This window comes from Lagopus muta, chromosome 1 (assembly GCF_023343835.1).
Source record: "Lagopus muta isolate bLagMut1 chromosome 1, bLagMut1 primary, whole genome shotgun sequence".
NCBI lineage: Eukaryota > Metazoa > Chordata > Aves > Galliformes > Phasianidae > Lagopus > Lagopus muta.
The window spans coordinates 23,361,740-23,376,083 of NC_064433.1; the positions used below are offsets into that span (position 1 = coordinate 23,361,740).

General features: G+C 34.6%; 1 long non-coding RNA gene across 1 annotated transcript; it reads left to right on the forward strand.

Moving 5' to 3' along the window:
* Nucleotides 1–4,875: 4,875 nt before the first annotated feature.
* On the forward strand, nucleotides 4,876–9,285 carry LOC125699552 (uncharacterized). The gene is made up of 3 exons (XR_007379609.1): nucleotides 4,876–5,037; nucleotides 5,189–5,312; nucleotides 7,517–9,285. It is a non-coding gene; the product is annotated as an uncharacterized LOC125699552 (long non-coding RNA).
* Nucleotides 9,286–14,344: the final 5,059 nt, after the last annotated feature.

Here is a 14,344-nt window from a genome sequence, read left to right on the forward strand (position 1 = left end):
TACTAGCCAGAGGTATCTTTAGGTCAGCCATTGTTCTTAAGCAATAGCTTTTTGATGGCACATCCCATTTAGACCATAGTCAGTGTCCAACACATTTTAACTTGTGAAGTTCTCAGGAAAAAATTGCAGAATAGACCTGTCTGTGTGTATGGGCAAGTATGATGCAATGGAGTTTTTAAAGAACATGCGAACATACGAAATGAGCACAATATAGGTTATTCATTATCACAATAATACTTAAAAGAGGAGAGTAGTTATTAGCTACAGGGAAGGAAAAAAAAAAATAAATCCTTTAACTTGTAGAGGACCTGCTAATTTTTGTGGCATTGACAGAAAGCCATCTCTTAGAGCTGGGATTAGCCTGCAAGACACGCACTAATTGCTGCCATGTAAATGAGCCTTTGAATTACAACTCTGTAACATACTTAATGTTCTTACCTTGTTAATATTATCTTGACAACAGTCTATACATTTCTTTCTTTGTATGATATTGTTGATTTTTGTTATCACTGCATGGTACTTTTAAAACAAAAAAGACTTTAGCAAGGTTCATAAAGTTTATTTAGGGTTATAGCTCAATATTCTCAAGATAAAAGCTATCCCTGATATCCTATATAAGTCTTGTAACTTATGCAGCTGGGAGAGCTGCAGTTTAGGAAAAAAAAACTGAACAATTTTTCCAGTCCCTGAAAATTTATATTCTGTGCATTTCTATTCTATCAAATATTTGATTTGTTTCCGTTCTATGAAAATATTCAAGGAAACTCTCCAGTTGTGTACTTCCTATCTCTTTCTGCCATATCATTTTGTGGTTGAGGCCCTAGGGCAACTTTTCATACTTTCTCAAATGTCATACTTTCAATGACATATCATAAATGTTTAAGTGTGTTCAGAACTTGAAGACCAGACAGTGAATGAGCCAGCTTTAAATATGTTAGCAATTTGAACTCACTGCAAGGAATTAAGAGCCTAATTTTGAGCTACTGATGCTCACATCCTAAATGGCATTTACTTCCTATTTACCGCTTACTTCCTGCTTCTAATGAAATCAACGGCGTCTAAGAATGTAAAGCACCTCACAAGAACAAGTTCTTATTTACTTACCACCTACTAAGCTGCTGGAGTGGGTCATAATTATTAAATTAAATCCCTTGTTTGTAATTTCTATTAATTTTAGGACCATCAAGCAAAGATCCAATTTGAATTATCTACTCATGTTTCCTTATGCTGCCACGTGGTTTAAATTACAGCTCAGCGTGCAACTGCCTAAGTGTAAAGGGATTTTCTTAGTCAGCATCATGATGTATTGATTTGTGATATGCTGTATAAATAATAATTGTTAAATTTTTGGTAATTGACTTAATGTAATACTAGACAAAATAATTCTCTTTTTAATTAATATATACATAGATGAAAAGGGGCTGAAATATCTAATGTTTCAACATTATTGAAAATTGTAACTAGAAAAATAATTAAACAACTTCATTACAGAAAATTTCATCTAGAGTTAACTTGCCTTGTGTGAAACAATGCACAATGAACAGAATTCATATTCTGCATGCAATTTTAGGCAGGAATTGTCATCAAGCATCGATTTGCCTCTTGCAAGCCACGTTCACTCCTCTTTATACTGGTGCAAGTCTGAATAAATCCTCTGAAGCAAACAGATTACATGGATTTAAACTTGTGTTGCTGGAAGAAGAATTTTGATATGTTTGCTTTTGTTGGTCTGCAATGAAAAATTGTATTTTCAAATGTGTTCAACATATGAACATTAGTTCATAATGCTTAATATGATTTATTCCATTGAAGAAGTCTTCCTATTATGAAATAAATATTTTTTCTGCTATCAATAATCTATTTTTCTCCAATTTTTAGTAAAAGTAACAAAGATCAGTATAGATTTTTTTTTCAGAAGTTCAAAATCTGCTTTTCACCGAATCACAGAATCATAGGGATTGGAAGGGATCTCTGGCTATCAAATCTTTCTGTTTTGTTTCTTCACGTATAGAAAGCCTAAATGTAGTGTTTTGTTAAATGTACTCAAACACTTAGGACATAAAAAAAAATCCAATGTTATGTTTCAAAATGATATATTCAGCCATTGGCTTTGGTGCAATATAAATATCAAGACCAATAAAATTATAAATGATGTAAGGAAAAAGATGTACATGCACACACCATACATACACCTGTTCAAAAGTAAGAAAATGACATGCTTTTGCCGTTTTAATCTTTATGTAAGAAACTTCTGTAGCTGAGTGCATATTTCATGGTAAAACAGTAAAGATAGATATGCTACTTTTATTTCTTTTTTATTTTCTTTGTGTTGCATTCTCGAACATGTGTTTTGCGCTTTGAAGAGCCATTGAGCATATCTGCATTAGTTTTGGAATAGGTACATGAAAGATTACATCTGTCTTTGACACTGATTGCCTCTATTTTTATATTGTTTACTTTTCTTTCCATACTTTACAGTATTACGAATAGATATAATAACCCAGTAAGTGTTACTGTTATACTCCTGTAACTCTTACTCCCTGACCTAAAATCTTTCTCGTACTGTGTAAGGAAAGATTAATTTGTAATTTTATATGCTTACTTATATCCCACAGAGATCAAAGTAGACTAAATATGTTAAAATTTGAGCCTAAATTGTAAAAATTAAACATACTTTTCCATATGCTGCTTCCTCCAGTGAATGTTCTAGTATTTAATAGAAAAAGTTGGTTTACTTTAGTGCTTAGTCGAGCATGTATGAAAGAAAAAGCAAGTTTAGCGCCATTAATTGTAAGGAGTGGCTTTTATTACCAGTGATAATATGAAATCCTAATATAATATTTAGCACTGTGTATTGTGCATGCACTACAGAATTATTCTTCAGTGAAAGCTTTGGCATTTCAAATATACAAATATTAAAAATTCCATGATGTAATTAAGCAAAAAAAAAGGAATTCTTGAGATGACATACACCTGGATGACATTGTAAGGTTATAATGAATACCGGTAGCAATATGAAGTATTACTCACTGATGTATCACCCCCAGATAGAAACTGAAGAGAGCTGCAGAAGCTCTCTAAAGGGACATTGCAGGGTGAGATGCATTTCTCTAAGTTTAACCATCTAAAAATTAAGGGTTTATCCTAAGATAGTATTATAAGCTCTTTATATTGCCAATAGAGAAACACAAGCTATTGCATCCTACTTTTCCTTACAGTACCTTTCAGTGTATTCCTCTTTTCTTTTAATACTTGTGATAGTTTTACATAAAATAATAATTTAGGGAAACATGTCAGGAGATTTTGGTTATATTCTAAAGCTGTTTTGTATTTAAGGAGTTCTGTGAAATTAAGAGGAATTTCGGGCAGCCTGGTCTAGTGTTTGGCGACCCTGCACATAGCAGGAGTTTGAAACTAGGTGATCATTATGGTTCCTTTCAATCCAGGCCTTTCTACGATTCTATCATACAAAAGATCATGGACTTAAAAGTGAAACATGGCCTCAGAATTGAAGTCGTCTACTGATGCAAAGATATTTATATTGTATGCCCTAAGTCATCACCCTTTTCATGTCGTGTAGTAGATATTAGTTGTGTACTGTTGTATGAAACTTCTGTACATTTAACACAATGTAGAAAAAAAGAGACTAAAATTGATTTTGATAGTATTAAATCATGTGTATAATCATTTTTGTTCCAGAATTCAATACATAAAAGTCATATCAGAGACTCAAAATACAGAATCTCATACATAATTTTAATCCCTCACACTGTGCTGTAGGTTACAGGTCTGGAAATATGTAGTTTTCTAAGAGTGGGTTCATTTTTCATTGCTTTTAAATCCAGGACTGTTAATAGTAATCATTTTGCTGAGTTATTGTGGAATATCCTGCATGAGAACTAACTGAATTACAAATTGTGTTTACAAAACGATGGAGGGAGCTCAGGGATTAATGACAGGTGAAAAGCATGTAATGCATACTGGCTTTCCATCTGTGACTGCATACGTAGACAGTGCCAAACTGAAAACTGGACAGCATGCCATAGGTGAGAAAACAAAGTGTGACATGAGTTTATTTTTACCCAGAGAACTGTTACATGCCACAAAACACTTGAATTCCTACTATAAAATAGCTGTTTTATACAAATACGTGTATGTCGTATGTGTATATACAAACATATATATTGTTTGTTTGGAAATATTGTATCTTAATTACAGAGACAATCTTGTGTAACTGTAACATCTGTACAACTTAGGTATATAGTACTGTGCATGTTTTTCAGATGCCAAATGACAAAAATGTTTGCAAAGCCTGCTGACTTTCTAATGCACTGAAATCCCTCAATACATTGCATGGAGATTACAAGAAAGACACATATTGAGATCTGTGTGTCTATTTATTTTTAAAGCTATCCATCTCTCAACAACAAAAAATAAGACTGTGCTATTGAAGAGCCTGAAATGCTTTATGCTTTGCTGCTGCAAATTTAGTCAGCAAAGGCAGCTCAACTCATCTAAAACTCATTTCTGAGTTGTGCTGGCATTAATGAAACCAACAATGATACTTGTGTAAAAATAATAACAGAAGGTTTTTATTTTAAGCTTCATTTAAAATAAATATTTCTTGAATATAAACAGTTTGTGGTTAGAGCAATTAAAAATGTCATCAAAATTTAAAATAAAAATACTTCATGTATCTGTGGATCACAGGCAGACTAAATTTGTTACAATAAGTGATAAAAATATATATATATAATTTATTTCAGCAAGACATAAAATGTGTTCTAAAGATGATATACTGCATGTGCCCTCACTTTTGGCCTGGTTTATTGCAATGTGGTTGTGACATTTTATTTTTTTAATTCAAATTTCAGATCCTGTGTCTGTCCAGAGATTTGTTACATCTACAACAACTGTAGAACAACTAAGGGACTTTCTAGAGATCCCTGATGTATACATCTGGCAAATGCTTGCAATTGATGCTGACAAGGTAGTTTGCCTTCTTGGGATCACTTTTAAGGAAGGAAGAACTCTGAGGTCAGTAGTTTGATTGTCCTATGAAGGCTGAAATAAAGAGGAAAAAAAGGGCATAAGAGTCATTGTTGTCTATATGCTTTGTACCCAACACTTAAGATGGAGGATGCTGGAAATCTTGTCTGTGAAGTTCTTGATCATACCACTTTTTCAGGGATAACTGGGAGCAAATGAAAAGGGAATTCTGAGGACGAAAAGGAAAGAGAAATGAAATTCAAGACAGATAAACCCATAGAGGAGAATGGAAAGGAGAGAGGTTGGAAAAGTTCATTGGTGAAGTAAGTGCCTAAATATGAGTACAATGGAAATATATATATGAGTATAAAGAGAATGTAATTGGATACAAGAATAAATTCAGAATTCCAGTTTAATGAGGTCACCTAGAACCTTTCTTATTGTAAAATATATCTATCAGCTTTCAGAAGAAGAAAAGAAGTAATTGTGCATAGATCATTTTGCCATTTTCACACAATTTATGAAGCCTACCCTTTTCCTAACTTTAATGATGTAGAATGTATGTTGGAGCTTCTCCTGAACACAATCTGCCTAACGTGAATCAAAACCATGCCCTTCTGGTTTTGCAGTAGTGGCTATGTGATTACTTGAGGAAGTGTATCTCCCCATTTTCCTTTTAGTTTCTGCAGCCATTGAGGAAATACAGTTGCATTCTCATTTTGTTTTTCTTCATATATCAGGAGCAAAGAATACCATGCATTCACTCTGTGAAGAACTGTCACCTATCACTATGTCAGACACTTACCCTCTGATAATTCAAATTAAGCCATCAGATAAAGGAATGTCATCCTAAAAGAAAAATTCCCACTTAGCTTATCTAATTGGGTATGCAAAATCCATTTTATCGGTAATGAGAATTGTCACCTAATGGTGTTCAGACTTCTTGCCCTAAGGATTAAACAGCAATCAGAGTTGTTGTTCATGCTGTTTGGACGTGTGAGTTGTCATGCAAATCGTCATGCAGATACAGTCTGAGGATGAAACAACCACAGTGATGACATGAAACTTGAAAATCTCATTTAAAACTTTTGGTGTTGCTTTACTCAGCTTCATTGCCTAAACAACAGTATGCATATTTAAAGGATTGATTCAAAAGTAATGCTTCCTACTGAAGAGTACCATATTGGCAACTGGTGGTAACTATGTTAAAAATATTCTTTTGCAGCTAAGAATTTGCTTTATCAAGTGGTGTTATTGTGCTCTTTCTTCTAGTTTTCATGGAAATAAATAGGAAGCAATACTTTTGAAGTGATCTACATACTACTACAAACATTGGACCTTGTCTTGGTTTTGTACTGTTGTGGTAGGGAGTTTTTTGTCTATAATTAAAGACTTAAACCTGTTTTGTCTTCACTGTAGCTGTTAGTAAATATGTATCTTAAAAAAATAATTCTAAATTTATTGTTTAGAATTGATCTGTTATTGTTGATCTTTAATGGAATTTTTACTATTGCTTTTGTTGGTGTATTTTTATATGTGTAATGTAGCTATACATGCAAATATATAATATCACAGAATCACAGAATTGTAGGGCCTGTTTATCAGTGACGTAAAGATACTTTTACATTTGTATAGATGTAAGAGTCAGAAAACCTGTAGTTCAGAAAGCCCCAAATTTTATGTTTCTTCCCATTCTTTTATGGATTTTCAGCCCTTAAAAATCTGAACTAAAGTTTCAGCTGTTGATGCTCAAAAAAGGTAGTATTTACAAGCTCTCTATTTTCAGATGAGTACAGCTAAGCAGATAATGAAGGGTGAAATCTGCGAACATTTATTAAAGTGAAACATTGCATTTTACATGGCAATACTCTAACTCATTTTGTGCTCACTTTGCAAGAATATTATAGGAAATTAACTTACTGAGTGGCTGCTTAAAATGTGTTTTTACTGAATAGTGGATTATACCAGTGAAAGTCATAGTTGAAGTTTTAATATGCAATTATTGAAAATGAACAATAAGTTATTAGTTTTAATTTCTTTTCTGCCCTGCAGAGAATGAAAAGTTTGGCTGCTTGTTGTATGCTAGCTGCAATACTTTACCTCTAATCTCCTGTTCTTTTCCCCTTATAGTCATGTATCATCAGCATCATCAGATACACAGTGTGTATCAAATACACAATCTGCAAACATGTTATGTATTCATAACTTAATGAATAGTCAAAATGGTCTTGCAATATGGCCAAACATTGGCAGAAATATCTGTAGAATGGCAAATTTACAAATTAACACTGTTTGTGTAAGACTTGTATTCAAGAGAAGACCTGTTTCAGTTTGTTACTGTAAATAAATCATGTAATATCTAAGCTGAATTAATCTTCACTGTCTCTAGTTATTCTATACTTGTAATAAACAGCTCATTAACTCCACTACTACCAAGTTTAATTACAAAGTTTGGGAAATGTTAATGAGTAAATAGATAGTATTAATGCACTATAAATTTTTTAACTAATCCCAGATTTCTTTTCAGAGCTGTATCCTGTGCTACGTTTGAAACTCAAGCAGATGACGGTTACCTTATGAACACCCAAATCAAGGCCCGTAGATCTTATGCTCATACGACTAAAAGCTATTGTTCTTCAGGTGCTTTGTAGCCTGCATGTCAGCTTCACTGGGTCACAAGTGGCTGCACACCATGCAGCAAATATGTGTGTGCAAAGGACTTGAGCAAGAAGGCAGGCTCCATTGGTGCAAAGTATCTAATGGCCTCTTCCTCACCTTGAGCTACGCAGTGCGCCACTGCCTTTCTCAGCTGAAAGGAAAATGCTCTTTCACAACTGTTCAAAATGGAAGAAAGAAAGCTATAATAAATTATTAACTGTGAATTATTCCCTCAACTCTATGGCTCAGTCATTGCTGCCCCAGTTTTCTTGCGCATGAAGCATAAAATATCAACCCTGTCCTCCAAGCATTTCTTGGTAGAAATTGGCAAGATGGCTAATGTAAGAACTAGGCTTGCAAGGTAGCATATTTTGGCATATAATATGTAATTTCTCAGTTTTATTTTTACAGCATCTTGTTTTATTTCTCTTGAACAGAATTGGGAGATTTACACATGACTTTAAGGGGAGTAGAAAAAGGCCTAGAGTTTCTCTGATGTGGGATGATCTGGTTAGATGTATGTACCACCAGTGAAACATTCACACTACCATCATACTTGGTACAGTGGTCTTATAATAAAATTAGCAGTGCAGCAATCTTTTGAGATGCTCATTCAGTGAAGCTTACAGGAGCAGCATGACTTTGCACAGAGCCCAAAAGTCTGAACAGAATCTAAAATCTGTAAGCTTGGTACAGCTATATCAACCAATGCAGAGATTTTGCTGGCTACTGCACTGCATTTTTAGCCTATACTTGAATAAGTTTTTTTATTGAACTAAGATTAGCTTCACAAAGTAACTCAGATGTTTTCAGGATAAATTAAACTCGTACTGTCTTGCCTCATATCACTTGTCCTTACCCATTCACAGTGGAAATTTGTCAGGGCAAAAAGTGCTTTGCTCTTTTATTATGTGTCTGTCCAACAATAGAGTCCGTTATCTCTGTCTTGCAAATACAGAGAATGAAATAAGAAAGGCACATTATCTTTGGAAAATAGGACAGTAAAGGAGTGTCAGAAGTTATATTTGACTCTGTATCTTATGAGTCCCAAAGCAGTTTCACTTTGCTAGACTGTGTGTGTTCCCAATGTCTACTTGTGTATCTATATTTGTACAGATTTATTCCTCTATCTTTCTTCAGAGTAAAATAAATGTTTATTCTAATTGATCATTACCAGATACAAAGTGATAAATAGATTTGGTAACATTCTATTACTGAGAAGAATATTTGCAGTTTGTTTGTAAGCACAGAGAATGAACTAGGTGAGTGAAACTCTGGAGGAAAAGTTGTTCACTTATACAGATATTTAAATGCATATATCTGTTTAGTTCAATGCATTTTGTGTCAAACTTCTTCAGTGTGACACTAATAACAAAAAAGTATTGGCTGGCAATATAACAAAAATGTCAGTGTCAATTAGGGTTGTTAGAAATCCATCCACTGTAGACATTTACTGAAATGTATTAATTTGGAGGAACATTAAGAAACTGCCAAGAAATAAGTCATATTTTAAGTCAGCTATGGAGTAAGTTGTTTTGACTGGATGTTTTCCTGTGTAAGATGTAGTATTTGATAGTTGTTAAAAGAAAAAAAAAATTGTACTTTGGGAATTTCTTTTGTATTTGTATGAAAATAAAATCTTAGGCTAAAATAACAGCTTCCTAAGATTATTTTTTTTTCTTCTCTATAATTTTAAATAATAGCATTTTATGACATCTAGTATTACAGTTTAATTTTGGTTTACATTTACAAGGTAGATTTTGAAAGTCTGTGTTATATTTAATGTTAATAACAATCGTGGTCCTGGAAAACACACTAGGAAATTATGTATGAGATGATCTACCTGCTCGAGCATCTTACATCCACTGGTTGGTGGAGCCTCAATGCAGAAACAAATATTACACCATACTGATCACTGATATTAGTCCTGAGTGAAACAGACATCTGTCAGATGGCCTTGGCTCCAAATGCTTCCTGAGCATTTCAGAAGGCGAGAGAAATTGTTCCAAATCTTTGTGCTGCACACTGACGTCCTTCACTCTTATGGCAAAACAGATGGAGGTACCAGCTCCACCATGTACTGAAGAGTGAGCCTGTTCCCTTAGTGTAGTATGTATGAGTCTGATCAGATGCCCTTCTTCCAGAGTCCAAGTGACAGAAAACGAGACAGAAGCAGAAATTTCCCATTGACTGAAGCTCCCTTGATGAACTGGTACAGAGAACAGTATTTTTAAGCAAGAAGGTATATAAGCTACTAAAAGTAGTTCATATTCAAGTTTTGCCTACTTACTAACCCTTTATGTCCTTCCTACTGTCAGAAATGGTTGTCCTACTGCCAGTTTGGAAAGTTTTTTTAACTAAGTGCTCTCTGACACAAGCAGTGCAGGTTTAAGCTTGGCCCTTGGCAAACACTTTACCCAGTTGCTGGGAATAATGCCAAATACATGTATTTTTAAGATCCTTTTAGCTTTTTGCATATTCATTCTTCTGCTATTATTATCCTATTTCTTTTCATCTGGATCGAATTTTATTCGATTTTATTATTTTATTAGTTTATATTTTTTAGTCATTTCAAGCAAGTCAAAGGCAGAAAAAGAAGAATATTCACTCAAAATTCATTTTAACTCATTTCACAGTTAGGGATTTATTTCAAGGATTTTGGATTTATCCAGCTCGATGCTAAACATTTAAATGTCTCTACCTCTTTCTTCTTTGTAGCATGGAAAATAGAAATCCTCCCCCAAAATAAAAACTCTTAAGTATTCAGTTTTCCTGCTATGTTTTCCCAGAGCTATGCTCTGTGACTTGTTGGCCAGCAAAATTCTCTTTGTTCTCTTATTTGTGAGATTAATACCCTTAATAAGTAAAGGACCTACATTAGCTTAGTTGCCTCAATTAGTTCCCAGGTAGTTAGCACTTTCCTAAGATGCTTCTGTATCTTCTCTTATTTGTTAAGAAAAAAAAGAAAAAAAAAAAAGAAAAAAAAAAAAAGAAAAAAAAAAAGAAAAAGAAACACAAAGCATAAAGCAAAGCAAAGATACTACTCATTTTTGAAACTTTTCTTTTTCCCAGTTATACCTTGATAAACTTATCTTAGATGAATCAAAATGAGATCAGTAATTGAAACATGAATCTACACTTATTCTCTAGGTTGAATATATTTCCACTGAGTTGGTTGAGTAGGTGGCTTCACAGGATATTTTGGTAATGCTATACTATAGTTGGGTTAAGTCCTTCTACACTGAGGGATATTCTCAGTGGATAGTATTAGAGTGTGTTTTCCTAATAGGGTCAGCAAAAGGAAGTTCAAACATGGTCTGAATAACTGGCCAAGAAAGCATGCTGAAGAATGCTTGACAAACTGGGGAAAATATTATCCCCGCAGGTTGTGAAGCAGATCTGAAGAGGCTTACTGCAACTGGAGCAGTCCCTAGGAGATGTAGCTCTGTTATCTGTAGCTCTGTGTCTGGGGAATGTCAGTAATTGTCAGTAGTCTTTCTCCCAAAGAGATCTGAGTGAGAATCAATTTTCCTATTCCCAAAGTACAACCGTGGGCTTTTTTAAAGAAATGAAACAAAATTATGTTTTCACAGCAACTTGCAGGGCAATTTTTTAGAAATTCAGAGGCTTTCCGTTCCTTCCTTGTTCCACTTGTGCTACATATGCATGATCAAGTTATTTGTTTGCATGAGGAAGAGTCTGGCCCTTGGTTCTACTCTGAACCTGAATGGTCTTGAAAACTTGGGGCTGCTGCATCTCTTAAGTGCAAATTCTAAGTATTCTATTAGGCAAGCTCCTTTTCTGTAACCAGAAGCTTCTAAAGTCAGTCTATAGCCATTCTCTCCATATGACAGTAACCCAAAGGGAGATGCTACAACGAAAAGATTTGTAAGGTGTTGATAGCTCAGTTATTGGATATTCATTCTGTCTTGTGCAGATCCCACATAAACGTTAGACTAATCCAGAATGGACGAGTATCTCACTTAAGACACTTTTCAGTGCAAAACTACTAAGCTTCACATATATTCCGATGAACATTAATGTATTCTGTTTCATGAGTATTCTGTTTTATGAGTACAGAGATGCACAAGGAATCTGCATTTTCAGTGCAAGAAAAACATTCTCACTGCTTTGCCCAGATTGCAAAACTGTTCAATTTCCTACAGATGTGCTTTAGAATTCCCTTTTTTTCCAAAACTTCTTTCACAAAGTCATTAGTTTGCATTTGGAAAAATTTAGGATTGGATATAAAGTGACAGAATGCTGCTGAAAGTTTGCCAATGAGGTTGTTCTCATTTGGAAAAAGGTAGAATGAGACAAAAAAGGAGGAATGTAGGGCAGCTATAGGCTATATAATAAAAAACCAATGGTCATAGACAGCTCATATCGCTATTTCTTAAATGTGCTTATGATGTCAGGAGGTTTTAAGATACTAAAATGATGTAATGATGTAAAATGTTGTGCATTTTTTGGGGGGCAAAGAAGTGTGTTCTGATTGTTGTTGGGTTTTGTTGTTTTCCTTTATCTGAGTACATCTTAGTTGCTGTTGTCAGGTGGCTAATACTGACATTGATGCTTTCAAAGCAAGTGCACATAATGCACATAAAGCAAGTGAAGTGTTTGACTTCCCAAATTCTTTGAACTTCCACTAACAACTCTTTAAGCTCTTCATACTTTATCTGGTATTCTGACTGGGATGTGCTCAGTTTCTGCAAGAAAATGCAGATGTTGCATTAATGTCATTTAAATCTGTAGCAGAAGGTCACCTACCAGTTATGAGATGGATGGTGACACCTGAGGGATTGTGGTCTTTTATATATTTATGTAGTAAAAGCCAGTTCAATATGCCAAGAGACACAGCGACAAGTAGCTGGGAATCTTCTAATATATCTGCCAGTCTACTCTTAGATTTACATCCCAAGCATGTAATCATCCTATATGTTAATGTTACCAGAATGTTTTTAGAGGTGCTGAAAGTCTTCTATTTCAGCAGTGTAATTTCCAGAACCAATCAATTCTTGATAGTGGTGAGTAGATCACTGTTTCTCTTATACCAGCAGTAATAATCTCAACATCTAGCTTTTCTGCAGAGTCTGTCCTGGCAATTATTTAAACTGCATACCGAGCAAATACATTCTGCATAAGGCATTGCCAAAAAAGACCGGTTAGAGCATTCACTATGGATCCTGATGATACATATTTAGTTCTTTTTCACCTTCTTCTCACCTTGAGAACATTTGAATGCATCATTTTCCAAGAAAGTGATTTAACCATGAGAGTCTCTTTGGGTCTGCTTCTCAAATGTCTTAAATGTTTCACTTGTATAACAAATCTTTATCTGAGATGGTAACACTCCTCTCACCTTTCTAAGATCTAAAACCTGAAGTCAATCTCTTGTCTCACTGTGTTTCAAGAGTTCAGTCAAAGAGAAACATTTTCCACAGGGCTAGGAAGGTATATATCCATACATTTTCCTTTGAGTAGGTACAGATACCAGCTCAGATCTATCTGACCAAGAAGGAATTTGAATGCCTTGCAGGTGAAAAGGAGCTATTAGATTATTCAGTGGTTGGATTAAGGGAGGAGAATGTAATGACACAGACGACTTCTCAGGATGGCTGCTTTATGTGTGCTTTTAGCATTTTGCCACTACCAATCTTTGAAACCCAGGTAAAGTGCTCTCATCAGTCCTTATTAATGCATAGGAGTACAGTGATCATCCATGATACACCATGAATGAATGTTCTTAGCTTTCTGATGGTTGTTATGTATAAGCACTGTTCCAAAAGCGTTAAGAGATGCATTTGTTGCAAATGCACATGGAGAGTACACAACACTATCAAATAGCCAGTGATACTATTTATCCCATTCCTTTCCTTGGGAGTTCCTCAGTACCCCTATTATGCAATCATTGAGCAATTACATGAAGTAATTTTTGGCTTTAAGTTAAATAAAGCTTTCCCAAATAAATCACTATTTTCATGGATTTTTTTAAATATTAAAATGTATTAACACTAAAACAAGATAGATATTATTGTACTTTTGCTTAGATTTGCTAAGGTTTTGATTGTGTCCATACTTCCTAGGATACCTGTTCCTTGCCTAATCAAAAGATCTTTTGAAAACATTATAAAATTGAATCCAGGAACCTCATGATGCATGAGAAAGAGAAAAATCAATAATGTAATGATGAGGCCTATTAAGTATTGATAATATTTCCTTAATGAAAGAAGGGAAGTAAGCACAGCATTTTCTTGGAAACGTGGTTAGGACTGGTGCAAGTGGGAATTCCCAAAGGCCTGCTGGGGTTTCCCTTCCTGAGAATACTTTCATGTCTGATACCAGAATTACTGTTTAATCGTTTGTGCCTCTACTCATGCATAGTTATTTTTCTGTAGATATAAAATAGGAGGCATTTACCACTGCCAGGAAGCATTTGTTGTGTTTTGATGGCACAATGCGTAATGCATTCATGTGGCTTCAGGAAATGTGCAGCTGCATGTCAGCCTTTATCCCATCTCTTTATGACATGCGGCTTGGGTAGGAGAAGGTAAAACAGTGTTGCTTCCTTAGCACTCTTGATAAATTTGTTCCTGCTCCACTAAGTAGTATCTGCTTCTGTATTATCAGCCTCATCCACTTATTTGAATTTCATAAACACAAATAACAGTGCATACCTGCCATTGTTAATGAAGTC